General features: G+C 45.7%; 1 long non-coding RNA gene across 12 annotated transcripts in view; it reads right to left on the reverse strand.

Annotated features, from left to right (window-relative positions):
- LOC132396897 (uncharacterized) overlaps window positions 1-14,813 on the reverse strand; it is a 216,718-nt gene that overhangs the window by 164,996 nt on the left and 36,909 nt on the right. For 7 of the 12 annotated variants that reach the window (XR_009513162.1, XR_009513170.1, XR_009513169.1 and 4 more), the window contains 2 exons: window positions 11,855-11,949; window positions 10,321-11,261 (listed from right to left, as the gene is read on the reverse strand). This is a non-coding gene — a long non-coding RNA (uncharacterized LOC132396897). Of the gene's footprint in view, window positions 1-10,320; window positions 11,262-11,854; window positions 11,950-14,813 lie in introns of those variants that run through there. The other 5 variants (XR_009513166.1, XR_009513164.1, XR_009513167.1 and 2 more) reach the window with 4 other exon arrangements.

Genomic DNA, 14,813 nt, shown 5'->3' on the forward strand with positions numbered 1-14,813 from the left:
TTTAAATTTGAAATATTAAAATGTGCATATTAAATGTTCAAAAGTTCAAAGTAAATTTTATTCTCAAAGTACTTATATGTCACCATAGACAACCTGGAGATTCATTTTCCTGTGGGTACACTCAGCACATTTGTAGAATAGTAACTATAATAGAATCGATGAAAGATCAACCAGAGTGCAGAAGCCAACAAACTGTTCAAATGCAAATATAAATAAATAGCAATAAGTAATGAGAACGTGAGATAAAGAGATAAAGAGTCCTTAAAGTAAGATCATTGGTTTTGGGAACATCTCAGTAATGGGAAAGTGAGTGAAGTTATCCCCTCTGGTTCAAGAGCCTGATGGTTGAGGGGTAGTCACTGTTCTTGAACCTGGTGGTGTGAGTACTGAGGCACCTGTACCTTCCTGATGGCAGCAGTGAGAAATGAGCATGGCCTGGGAAGTAGGGGTCCTTGATGATTGATGCTGCTTTCCAACACAGCGTTTCATGTAGATGTGCTCAGTGGCTGGGATACTGAAACTGGTTCACCAGTTTTCTCCATGGGATATAATCGGCCACTCTTACACCGCCCAGCACAAACAGGTCTAAACCAACCGATGTGATTATTCTGGCTTCTGAATAAGCCGGAAGCCATTCCAGTTCCAGACCAACATTTTGGCTGTTCATTCATTTCCATGGATGCTGCTTGATCTGCTGAGTTTCTCCAGCATTTTGTGTGTGTTGCTCAAAGCAGGGGGTACTTATTGACTAGGGAAGATCAGGGGCATTAAGGGATGGGCAATAAACACTGGCATTGCCAGTGATGTCAACACCTAGTACTTGCTTACTTACTTCCCATTACAACTGCAGGTACTTAGGGCAGACATGAAGGTCCTCCATCTGTCTGTCCTTGGCTGCTCAAATGTAGAAGGATTCTTCATTGCTGTTTCCTTAACCAGTCAGGGTTGTCAGCCCTGAGCCATTCGTCATCTGGCCTCTAACCTTTGACCTGTTTGGCATAGGTGAGTGACCCTCCCAAGAGCCAAAGCACAAAGCCCTGACTCCAGCCAACATAGCTGTCGGGTCACTGAGGCACGCAAGCCTTCATACTGTGACAAGATTGTGGTCCTCTTGGAGGTCAACATCCAATGTATAAATTTAAATTGTGCTTGTCCACCTGCATCACATCACTCACCTGAAGATCAGCCTCCCCATAGGAACATTTTCCGTCACTTAAAGGGCACTTGGACAGCAGGGAATGGAGGGACATGCAGGCAGTTGGAATTAGTCTGGATTGGTGTCATGGTTAGTATGGACATCATGGGCCGAAAGGCCTGTTGCTGGACCATTCCATGTTCTATATGGGCCAAAAGGAGGGAGAATTTCCAGGGAGCAGAACCGGATCAATGCAAGTCTGATCCAGGTCTCGCAGTTCCTATTTCAGGATCAGATCAGGGAGCATCTGAGGGCTGAGATGTTGCCTCCTAAATCCTACAACTCTCTCCCTCCCTTTCATGGTTCAACACAAACCTCTGCCTTAAAATACCCAAAGACTTCTATTCCACTGCCTTTTGAGTTCCAACGATGCAAATCCCAAACAAAATGGTTTAATTTCAGCCTTAAATAGCAGCCTCTCAATCTTGAGGTAACCCTGCACATTCACCCACAAGGAGGTGCATCGTCCATGTCTCCACTCTTATCAGAACCCTTCGGATCTTACAGGCTGTCGATCCCGTTATGAACCCCATAACTGGGTCACTTACCAGCAAAGACAGAGAGGTCTGTTGAAGTCTGATGGTACTATTTTTAACAGTATTTACTGATAAAGGTACACAAAAATAATATCAATGCAAACCTACAGATAATATACGTCATCAATACTAAAGCTAAAAGCACAGGTATAATAATAATCAATAAGAAATAGCTCTATCGTTGTCTAGGGGATAATGTATTGTCTGATGGAAATATAGAAGTCACTGTTAGTTCGTTCAAGCTGCAGCGTTTTGGTTTGAGAGAAAGACAGGTTAAAACTTGCCCATTCCTTTTATGATGTCAATCCTTCGAGAGTCGTTGGGAATTGGTTTCCCCGTTGTTAGCTAAAAGCAGTTCTTCCGTGGTAAAAGCCTCCGGTTCCGGGGCAAATGGAACTGAACGCACGTGGCTTCCTCCCATCGGCTTCCGCTATTACGTTTCTTCTGGTGCGTCTGAGGGGCTGTTCCCGCAGACCCTCTTTTATCCTGACCCACAGGGTCTCAGATGTCAATCAGGTTGGGGTGATGCAATCCCTCCCTCAACCAGCCCACTTTGCCTGAGGGCTTCCACGTAGCACAGTATTGTAATACACAAGTCCGTCTCCAAGAGACAATGGCCATTTCCCGTAGCTTTTATATCGCCGGGGGGGGGGGGGGGGGGAGGAGGAACAAGACATTCCGCACATCTCTCCTCATTTCCTGGGTCTCCTGACCCAAATCAATAGCGATCATGCGATTCTCACAAAGTTGGGGGCTACCCTGCACCCTGTGGCCCCTCAGAGCTGTGATACATTCATAACAATCCCATTCCAGCATTGGAGTTCCACTTGGTAGGAACGTGGCTGGGATACTGGAGATCCCGTGGGTGACTTCTGTAGACGGTGAGGTCAGAAAGTATGACCTCTACCTCCCCCAAACAGAAGGAAAGATGAAAGCTCCAGCCATGACCACATTAATAATTGCATCTCATTGTGCTCACGACTCCAGAGGCCTGGGTTCGATGTTGACCTCTGGCACTGCCTGCACATGGAGTTTGTACATTCTCCCAGAAGACCCAGATTCCTCCCACATCCCAAAGATGTGCAGGGCAGAGAGTCAAATGGCCACTAACTTACTCTCTGGTGTGTGGATGAGGGGCAGAATCTGGGGGAGTTGATGGGAAGTGGGAGGAATAATGAAAGCAGTGTTTTGGTCGGCATAAGCTCGATGGGCTGAGGGGCCTGTGTCAGTGCTGACTCTATTTCTATTTCTTATCACTGCCTCATTAAAAATGCAGAGGAACCAGCTGGCTGTAAACACTCACCATGTAACAGCAGTAATACAACCTCAACTTCATTCAACTTTAATAGACAACATTCACACTTCAGGTCATCCACTCCCAGCCACCGGGGATCGGACAAGAAATCATCTTCACTGGGACAGCCAGCTCATTACATGGACAATTTTTTTCCAAACTGTTGCTCTTTTTTTTGTTTATCATAGACCACTTGAAGCTAATCACAAATATAATCAGATAGGAATTTGGAGAAAAAAAGAAATTAACTTTTATTGAACACAATAACAATTCTGATGCTTTGCAATATTTCAACTAAGCTAAAAACATTTTGTTGATGATTTTCATTTGTACTCAGTGTCTGAGGCTTCTCACATAAATGTCCAACAATAATCAGCCAGCATCGATGGATTCCAGTTGCCCTGATACCCTTTCTCCATGACCGCAATGTCCTGGTGAAACCTTTCACCATACTCGTGTGATGCCCTGCTTCATATTTTACTGTTATGCCGAGTGTATTTAATTTCGGCAGTTCTGTAGGAGCAGCTTGTTTGGGTAACTGTTGAAGATAGGGGACGATGGGGAATGTGTGCCATCCAGTTAGTGGGAGGTTTTCTTGGTGTGGGACAATAGGTTGGTCTTGGGCTCTTGTTCGAGAGGAGATGAAGAGAGAAGATGCTGGGGAGAACCAGTCATAGACCCATTTGTTCAAGATGGATTGTGAGTGACGTTCGGAAGGTGGTGTGGGTGTTCACGCTGACAAGGGCCCATCTCTTGAGAGTGACAGAGAAGTTCAAGATGAGCTCCAACTTGTGCCCATTTGACTGTTTAATTAGAATGGGCCCTTTCCTTTTTGTTATTCTTTACTAACCCTTTAGTTAAGATTCATAAATATAATTCTTTTAATCATATGCAGTGTACTGTCTGTTATATCGTGGCACCAATTTAGAAACATAAAAAACCTATAGTACAGTACAGGCCCTTTAGCCCACAATGCTGTGCCAAACCTGTCCCTACCTTAGAAATTACCCAGGGTTACCCATAGCCCTCTATTTTTCTAAACTGCATGTACTTATCCAGGAGTCTCTTAAAAGACCCTATCGTATCCGCCTCCACCACCATCGCCAGGAGCCCATTCCATGCATTCACTACCCTCTGCGTAAAAAACTTACCCCTGACATCTCCTCTGTACCTATTTCCAAGCACCTTAAAACTGTGCCCTCTCATGGTAGCCTTTTCAGCCCTGGGAAAAGCCTCTGACTATCCACACGATCAATGCCTTTCATCATCTTATACACCTCTATCAGGTCACCTCTCATCCTCCGTCGTTCCAAGGAGAAAAGGCCAAGTTCACTCAACCTATTCTCATAAGGCATGCTCCCCAATCCAGGCAACATCCTTGTAAATCCCCTCTGCACCTTTTCTACAGTTTCCACATCCTTCCTATAGTGAGGCAACCAGAACTGAGCACAGTTCTCTAAGTGGGGTCTGACCAGGGTCCTATATTGCTGGAACATTACCTCTCAGCAATTGAACTCAATCCGTGATTGATGAAGGCCAATGCACCGTATACCTTCTTAACCACAGAGTCAACCTGATTAGCAGCTTTGAGTGTCCTGTGGACTCGGACCCCAAGATCCCTCTGATCCTCCACACTGCCAAGAGTCTTACCATTAATACTATATCCTGCCATCATATTTGACCTACCAAAATGAACCACCTCACACTTATTTGGGTTGAACTCCATCTGCCACTTCTCAGCCCAGTTTTTTCATCCCATCAATGTCCTGCTTTAACTTCTGACAGCCCTCCACACTATCCACAACACCCCCAACCTTAGTGTCATCAGCAAATTTACTAACCCATCCCCCCACTTCCTCATCCAGGTCATTTATAAAAATCACGAAGGGTCCCAGAACAGATCCCTGAGGCACACCACTGGTGACTGACCTCCATGCAGAATATGACCCGTCCGCAACTACTCTTTGCCTTCTGCAGGCAAGCCAATTCTGGATCCACAAAGCAAGGTCCCCTTGGATCCCATGCCTCCTTACTTTCTCAATAAGCCTTGCATGGGACACTTTATCAAATGCCTTGCTGAAATCCATATACACTACATCTACGGCTTTACCTTCATCAATATGTTTAGTCACATCCTCAAAAAATTCAATCAGGCTCGTAAGGCATGACCTGCCTTTGACAAAGCCATGCTGACTATTCCTAATCATATTATGCCTCTCCAAATGTTCATAAATCCTGCCTCTCAGGATCTTCTCCATCAATTTACCAACCACTGAAGTATGACTCACTAGTCTATAATTTCCTGGGCAATCTCTACTCTCTCTTGAATAAGGGAACAACATTTGCAACCCTCCAATCCCCTGGAACCTCTCCCATCCCCACTGATGATGCAAAGATCACTGCTAGAGGATCAACAATCCCCTCCCGCAGTAGCCTGGGGTATATCTTGTCCAGTCCTGGTGACTTAACCAAATTGATGCTTTCTAAATGCTCCAGCCCATCCTCTTTCTTAATGTCTATATGCTCAAGCTTTTCAGTCTGCTGCAAGACATCACTATTATCACTAAGGTCCTTTTCCGTAGGGAAAACTGAAGCAAAGTATTCATTAAGTACCTCTGCTGTCTCCTCCGGTTCCATACACACTTTTCCACTGTCACACTTGATTGATTCCATTCTCTCACGTCTTATCTTCTTGCTCTTCACATACTTGTAGAATGCCTTGAGGATTTCCTTAATCCTGCTCACCAAGGCCTTCTCATGACTCCTTCTGTCTCTTCTAATTTCATTCTTAAGCTCCTTCCTGCTAGCCTTATAGTTTTCTAGATCTCTTTCATCACCTACATTCTTGAACCTTTTGTAAGCCATGGCACTATCTTTGATCTACAGCGCCACGTCCACACCTCTTTTGCCTCCCTCCCTGTCTCTTTGAAACATCTAATGCCTGGCACTCTAAGTAACCATTCCTGCCCCTGAGCCATCCCAGTCTCTGTAATGACCATAACATCATAGATCCAAGTACTGATCCACACTCTAAGTTCATCTGCTTTGTTCATGATGCTTCTTGCATTAAAATGGACACATCTCAAACCATCAGTCTGAGCGCATCCCTTCTCTATCACCTGCCTACCCTCCCTCTCACACTGCCTACAAGCTTTCTCTATTTGTGAGCCAACTGCCCCTTTCTCTGTCTTTTCAGTTCAGTTCCCACCCCCCTAGCAATTCTAGTTTAAACTCTCCCCAGTAGCCTTCGCAAACCTCCCTGCCAGGATATTGGTCCCCCTTGGATTCAAGTGCAACTCGTCCTTTTTGTACAGGTCATGCCTGCCCCAAAAGAGGTCCCAATGATTCAGAAATCTGAATCCCTGCCCCCTGTTCCAACCCCTCAGCCACACATTTATCCTCCACCTCATCCTATTCCTATACTCACTGTCGTGTGGCACAGGCAGTAATCCCGAGATTACTACCTTTAAGGTCCTGCTTCTCAACTTCCTTCCTAACTCCCTATAGTCTGTTTTCAGGACTTCCTGCCAATGTCATTGGTACCAATATGTACCACGACCTTTGGCTGTTCACCTTCCCATTTCAGGATATCGTGGATGCGATCAGAAACATCCCATACCCTGGCACCTGGGAGGCAAACTACCATCTGCGTTTCTTTCCTGCGTTCACAGAATTGCCTGTGTGACCCCCTAACTATTGAGTCCCCTATGGTATGGTAGCAAATTACACATCATCCACACAAACAGGGGTTTGGGGTGGGACAGCACCTCAATCTCACAAGTTTGGTGGGCTCTAGACTTACTAGCCAAGGAAACCAGGGTGTTCCACTCTCACTGACCGTGCCGAGATTTGCAGGGAAGAAGTCTAAGTGGGAATGCAGAAAACGACACGACACACTTCATGGTGTTGTATGCTTGAAGCATGTTGTCTGTAGTTAGCTGCTCAGAAAATTTGCAACAACATCTTTGAATGCCTTCCGTGTGATTTTCTTCTGTTCCAGTAGAAGTTCTTCGAATTGCCTGTCACTGACAACCTGTTTGATTTGTGGACCATCTAAGTACTTTCCTTAATCTTGGTATCAGTTATTCTGGATTGAATTATAAATTAAAGTAACAAATATAGGTGATTTCAAAAAATAGTGCATGATAGGGAAATCTCATGGTGATTTTCATGATCAGCAGCCCGAAATCCATAAGATACACCCACAAGTAATCAGCAAGCAAAACCTTTGATGTCCAGTATTATTTTAGATCCAAAGGACGGAAACAGGGTCTTCAACCCAGCACCTCCATGCTGATGAACTACCATCAGCCCATTTACCAGTACCTGGTCCTGATCTCCCATACCTTAGATTCAAGGTAGAGGCGGAATCTAACCTCAACTTTAGAGGTTCTGCCCAGACTGGCGATAATCTAAAATCACCACCAGTTCTGACCAACAGGGAACCCATCACTGCAACGAATGTGCCATGAATTTTAAAACCTCAAACGCTCCAAGTTAAAGATCCCCGAAGTGAGATTGGAGATCACAGGTCCTTCCGATGAACCGGAATCACTTGGTTGTAGAAAGAGGCCACTGGGAGAACACAGTGGGTCAGGCAGAATCACTGGAAGGAAGTGGACAGTCAATGGTGAGTTGAGGTGGCTCTTCAGAAGGGATGAAGGGAAGGTGCCAGCATAAGGAAAGACGGGTATATTTAGTGGAGATTGATGGTTTCTTGATTAGCAAGGGCATCAAAGCTTACGGGGAGAAGGGAAGAGTGGGGTTGAGAGGGATAATAAATCAGCCAAGATGGGTTGGTTAATCCTGCTCTTACGGTTTTATAAAGAGGGTGGGGCACAGCAGGGTAAAAGTTGATAAGCAAGTGGATTCAGATAAAGGGGATGATTGCGTCGGGTTGGGAGGGGAGACATATGGGAAACAAGAAGTGGGGGCGACAAAGGGCTGTGAATGAAGGAATATAATGGGAAAGACGGAGCATGGAACCCAATGAGTGGGGTGGGAGGGGGCAATCCCAAGGGAGGTGCGGGTGATGGGCAGATGGAGGAAGATGAGCTCGATCAGAGAGGAGGTGAGGAAGTGATAGAGGGGAGCAGATTTACTGTATTCAGTCCAGCTCACTTTCCTCATTCAGGGGATTTGCACTTGCTGGGGCAATTAGACAAGCTACAGTGTCGCACTAGGCTTTGCAAATAATAATTGTACCAATCTCAGGCCTGCTGAGGGCAACCTTTAGACTAGCGTTTAACAGACATGAATTAAAGTGCATTTCCATATGTCTGGGTTTATAATTGAAAAGGCTTACATTTTGCAAATAGTTGCCTGTTCCAGACCCAGCTGGAACCTTCCGGAGATACAAATGGATTTTATATTAATGTTCATGGTGTCTGCATACCAGTTAGTCTGCCCAGGATTTCAAATGTTGAAAATTATTAGAAAATGTAGTCAGTGGCTAGAGACAAACTGCTCCCTCTCATAATAGAACGGGCCACTCCAACTAGCTGGTAACTTGGTCTTTTGAGATTTACGATTAGCATAAAAGAAATCCAGGAGTGTAAAAGTGCAATTAAAAACACACACTTGTCTTAGGACACAGGGGCAGAATTAGGCCATTCAACCCATCGAGCCTGCACCACTATACTATTATGGCTGATTTATTATCCCTCTTAACCCCATTCTCCTGCCTTCTCCCTCATAGCCTTTGACACCCTGAATAATCAAGAACCTGACAACCTCTGCTTTAAATACACCCAGTGACTTGTCCTCCACAACCATCTATGGCAATAAATTCCACAGATTCACCACCCTCTGGGCTAAAGAAATCCCTCCTCATCTATCTTATAAACAGACGACCCACTATTCCGAGTTTGTGCCCTCTGGTCCTAGACTGCCCTGCCCCCTCTCACTGCAAGAAACATCCTCTCCACATCCACCTTAACCATATAACAATCACAGCACGGAAACAGGCCATCTTGGCCCTCCTAGTCCGTGCTGAACCCTTAATCTCACCTAGTCCCACCTACCCGCACTCAGCCCATAACCCTCCACTCCTTTCCTGTCCATATACCTATCCAATTTTACCTTAAATGACACAACTGAACTGGCCTCTACTACTTCTACAGGAAGCTCATTCCACACAGCTATCACTCTCTGAGTAAAGAAATACCCCCTCGTGTTTCCCTTAAACTTCTGCCCCCTAACTCTCAAATCATGTCCTCTAGTTTGAATCTTCCCTACTTTCAATGGAAACAGCCTGTTCACGTCAACTCTATTTATCCCTCTCAAAATTTTAAATACCTCGATCAAATCCCCCCTCAACCTTCTACGCTCCAATGAATAGAGACCTAACTTGTTCAACCTTTCTCTGTAACTTAATTGCTGAAACCCAGGTAACATCCTAGTAAATCGTCTCTGCACTCTCTCTAATTTATTGATATCTTTCCTATAATTCGGTGACCAGAACTGCACACAATATTCCAAATTTGGCCTTACCAATGCCTTGTACAACTTTAGGATTACATCCCAATTTCTGTACTCAATGCTATCTAGGCCTTTCAATATTTGGTAGGTTTGGTAGGTTTCAGTGAGAGTCTCTTCTCCCCCTTCCATATTTCTAGATGCCCCAGAGCCACCAAATGCTCCTCAAACATTACCCTTCATTCCCAGAATCATTTTTATGAACCTCATCTGAACTCTCCCCAATGCCAGATCTTTTCTTCGATAAGGAGCCCAAAACTTCTCACGGTACTCCAACTGCAGTCTAACCAATTCCTTAGAAAGCCTCAGCATGGCATCCTTGCCCTTATATTCTAGTCATCACGAAATGCATGCTAACATTGCACTTGCCTCATGCCACAAATACAACTCTCCTGATCAACCAAGCATTTCCAACTAGAAGTTAATTTAATGGTATAATCACTAGAAGAAACCCATTTAAATTTAAAAGTTGAAATGGAGGGAAGGGACTGCAGATGTTAGAAGCTGGAGGAGCTTAGTGGGTCAGTCCGCATCCAAGGAGGGAAATGGACAGTTGATGTGGGTTCATATCCTTCAATCTGAAGCGCCACTTCCCTCAGATGGCCTACATCTTCAACTTAAGATGAGCTGGTGCTGGTGAAGTCCAAGTAAAGACAAGCCAGGCAACATTACCAGCATTTTGTTAGTTACACCAGCGTATACGTAGTATCGTCCTGATCTGACAACGTAGACCACAGTGAGAAATGGAACAGTTCTCCCAATGTCTGCACCAACAGTGAACAACACCGGCCAGAGGATGGGCCATTCTGCTCCAGATAGCAGAGCCCAACTGAAGTTAAAAGCACACCAACTAATACGGTTGCTACTTACCAAGACACAGGGTAGCAAGATCCCTTCAGGACTAAGGTACCAATGGTGCACGACAGCCAATAGAAGACACTGTCTTATTTATCCAGGCAGACCCAAAAGTGTGGACCAATGGGTATAGAGGCTTGTGCTTACTGGTTGGGAGCCAATGTCTTAGCTAAGAGTCTGAAATATCCTACAAAAAGTAGTGGATATGGTCAATATGTTACTGGTAAAGCCCACCCCACCATTGAGCACATCTACGGGAAAACACCATCCACCATCAGGGACCCCCACCTTCTCTCACTGCTGCCATCAGGAAGGTGGCACAGGACCCTACCACCAGGTTCAGGAATGGCTACTGCCTCTCAGCCGCTGAACTAACCAGGATAACTTCACTTGCCCCATCATTGAAACGTTTCCACAACCAACGGACATATTTTCAACGACTCTTCATCTCATGTTCTCAATATTTTGTTGCTTATTTATTGATTATTAGTATTTTTGTATTTGTGGAGTTTGTTGTCTTCTGCCCTCTGGTTGAACGCCGTAGTTGGGCGGCCTTTCATTGATTCTGTTATGGTTTTTATTCTATAAATTTACTGAGTATGCCCACAAGAAAATGAATCTCAGGTGGTGACACATACAGTACGTGCTTTGATAATAAATTTACTTTGAACTTCGGTAGAACCATCCAGTTCAGGAGCTCAGGGCAAAAGCGCCTCAGTATAACTACTAATACCCCACCAAACCATTTTGCTGTCTCTAGAGAGGGGGAGCTCTGAGCTCAGGGCAGTGGACAGCTGATCAAACCACACTGTACTTACCACCGACCCTGAGATTGTGTTCTGAAATCAGTATTTTTATACAGTATACAGCACTGTGAAACTCTTCAGAGTGGTGAATTGTGTGGCTGGGTTTGGGAAGGGAAAGAATATTACAAGTCAGTGTACATGGTGCTTTCAAGTCCATTGTATGATCAATACACCAGGATACTTCAGACAAGCTTCCCCCCCCCCCCAACCCCCACCAAAACTGTCTAAAGTATCAGCTCCCCACCGACCTAACCCTCCCCCCCCCCGAAGGTCAGGGAGTGCACAAGGAGAGGATGTTTCCAAAAGTGGGAGAGTTTAGGACCTGAGGGCACTGCCTCAGAATACCAGCATGTCCCTTTAGAACAGAGGAGGAGGAATTTCTTTAGTGGGAGGGTGGCGATTCTGTGAAATTCATTGGTACGGACGGCTGCGGAGGCTGATAGGTTCTTGGTTAGTCAGGGCATCAAGGTTAAAGAGAGAAGGCAGGAGAATGGGGTAGTGTGGGAAATAACCAGCTTTGATTGAATGGTGGAGCTGCCTTGATGGGCCAAATGGCTAAATTCTGTTACTATTACTTATGGCGTAAGGTAAATTTATCTTGCCAGCCCCAGCAGAGGCATATGTTTGAAATTGCATCCACTACCCTTTCAGAGAGGGGAATTTGATGCCAACACCAATGAGGACGACTTACCTCCTCTCATCCTGCCGGGGAGCAGCTCCTGGAGAATTACCAGCTGTGTCCGAGTGGTGCAGGCCACAAACCACTACATCACAGTGGAAGTAGACCTGACAGGAGAGACCAGAGCCAGTCAGAAAGGAACCTCAAGGTTGAATCAGGTCCTTGGCACCATCTGCAGAAAGTGCTCACCAGACTTTGTGACCTAGAACGGTTCTTCACCTCAAACCTCTTCACTGAGAGCAGGCTCTTGACTGGGTTTGAGAAGATGGGGAGGAAAGTGGCTGTGTAGGAATCCATACAGCTATGGATAGAACATTGGCAAGGTTGAGGATTAAGGGGAGAATTATGGTAGTCTTTGCTCCTCAAGGAAAGAATAAGATGAGCCAAATTCTCCTTAAGGGTATTAAAGCATAAACAAAATGCTGGAGAAACTTAGGGTATTCCAGGGCAATATATAGTCAATCTTAACGTAGTGTATGGTGATGTACGTATTCCTGGGAAAACAGAACGCGGTGTATGGTGATGTACGTATTCCTGGGAAAACAAAAGAATGAGGGGAGCAAACAGGAGGAAATCTGCAGATGCTGGAAATTCAAACAACACACACAAAATGCTGGTGGAACACAGCAGGTCAAGCAGCATCTATAGGGAGAAGCACTGTCAACGTTTCGGGCTGAGAATGAGGAGGGGGTCGGGGAGAGAGGTAATGGAAGAGTGTGTGGGCGATAAGTAGATGGAGAGGAAGGGGGAAGGGATAACAGGGGGCCATGTCGATCAGGAAGATCCTCAACTGCTTGGAAGCTGGGCCTCTGGACCCCGGTTCACACCATCAGCTACCCCTTTATGCTCATCTACGCTAATCCCGTTCGATTCCCATCAGCTACCCACCGAAGCCCTCACATTGTCGGGATGCGGGAGGAAAGTGGGGCATCCGGGGAATCCCACGTGGTCACAGGGAGATGGTACAAGCTGCATGGGCACGGGCACACGAGCTGTGAGGAGAGGTTGGACGAGCTTGTGCTGTTTGTTGTGGTCCAGTGGACACTGAGGGGAGAGCTGATAAAAGTTTATAAAACTCTGAGAGGCACAAGTGGACAGATTCCCCGGGATGGAAATGTTAAAAACGAGAGGGTGCAGCCTTAAGGTGGGAGGGGGATGTTTAAGTGAGATATGCAGGGGAGGGTTTTTACACAGAGGGTGGTGGGTGTCTGGAATGTGCTGCCAGGGATGGTGGGAGAAGCAGAGTTGTTTTTTGAAACGCTGCTTATTCAGAGATTCAAAGAACATTTATTATCAAATTACGTGTGCAGTATACAACCCTGAGATTCACCTTCCCGCAGACAGCCATGATGCAAAGAAACACCATGTCACCTGAACACCCTGGGGCGACATGGTAGCGAGGTGGTTAGCACAATGCTTTACAGTACCAGCGACACAGGTTCAATTCCCAACACTGTCTGGAAAGAGTTTGTACATTCTCCCTGTGACCCCGTGAGTTTCCTTTGGGTGCTCTGGTTTAGAAACATAGAAAACCTACAGCACAATACAGGCCCTTTGGCCCACAAAGCTGTGCTGAACATGTCCTTACCTTAGAAATTACCCAGGGTTACCCACAGCCCTCTATTTTTCTGAGCTCCATGTACCTGTCCAGGAGTCTCTTAAAAGACCCTATTGTATCCACCACCACCACCGTCGCCGGCAGCCCATTCCACACACTCATCACGCTCTGTAAAAAAACTTACCCCTGACATCTCCTCTGTACCTATTTCCAAGCACCTTAAAACTGTGCCCTCTCATGGTAGCCATTTCAGCCCCAGGAAAAAGCCTCTGACTATCCACACGATCGATGCCTCTCATCATCTTATACACCTCTATCAGGTCACCTCTCATCCTGTTGCTCCAAGGAGAAAAGGCTGAGTTCACTCAACATATTCTCATAAGGCATGCTCCCCAATCCAGGCAACATCCTTGTAAATCTCCTCTGCACCCTTTCTATGGTTTCCAGGTCCTTCCTATAGTGAGGTGACCAGAACTGAACACAGTACTCCAAGTGGGGTCTGACCAGGGTCCTATATTGCTGTGACATTACCTCTCAGCTCTTGAACTCAATCCGTGATTGATGAAGGCCAATGCACCGTATACCTTCTTAACCACAGAGTCAACCTGATTAGCAGCTTTGAGTGTCCTGTGGACTCGGACCCCAAGATCCCTCTGATCCTCCACACTGCCAAGAGTCTTACCATTAATACTATATTCTGCCATCATATTTGACCTACCAAAGTGAACCATCTCACACTTATTTGGGTTGAACTCCGTCTGCCACTTCTCAGCCCAGTTTTTTCATCCCATCAATGTCCCGCTGTAACCTCTGACAGCCCTCCACACTATCCACAACACTCGCAACCTTAGTGTCATCAGCAAATTTACTAACCCATCCCCCCACTTCCTCATCCAGGTCATTTATAAAAATCACGAAGAGTAAGGGTCCCAGAACAGATCCCTGAGGTACACCACTGGTGACTGACCTCCATGCAGAATATGACCCGTCCACAACCACTCTTTGCCTTCTGCAGGCAAGCCAGTTCAGGATCCACAAAGCAAGGTCCCCTTGGATCCCATGCCTCCTTACTTTCTCAATAAGCCTTGCATGGGACACTTTATCAAATGCCTTGCTGAAATCCATATACACTACATCTACGGCTTTACCTTCATCAATATGTTTAGTCACATCCTCAAAAAATTCAATCAGGCTCGTAAGGCATGACCTGCCTTTGACAAAGCCATGCTGACTATTCCTAATCATATTATGCCTCTCCAAATGTTCATAAATCCTGCCTCTCAGGATCTTCTCCATCAACTTAGAACACAGAAGTAAGACTCACTGGTCTATAATTTCCTGGGCTATCTCTACTCCCTTTCTTGAATAAAGAAACAACATCTGCAACCCTCCAATCCTCTGGAACTTCTCCTG

This window comes from Hypanus sabinus, chromosome 7 (assembly GCF_030144855.1).
Source record: "Hypanus sabinus isolate sHypSab1 chromosome 7, sHypSab1.hap1, whole genome shotgun sequence".
In the NCBI taxonomy this organism is placed as follows: domain Eukaryota; kingdom Metazoa; phylum Chordata; class Chondrichthyes; order Myliobatiformes; family Dasyatidae; genus Hypanus; species Hypanus sabinus.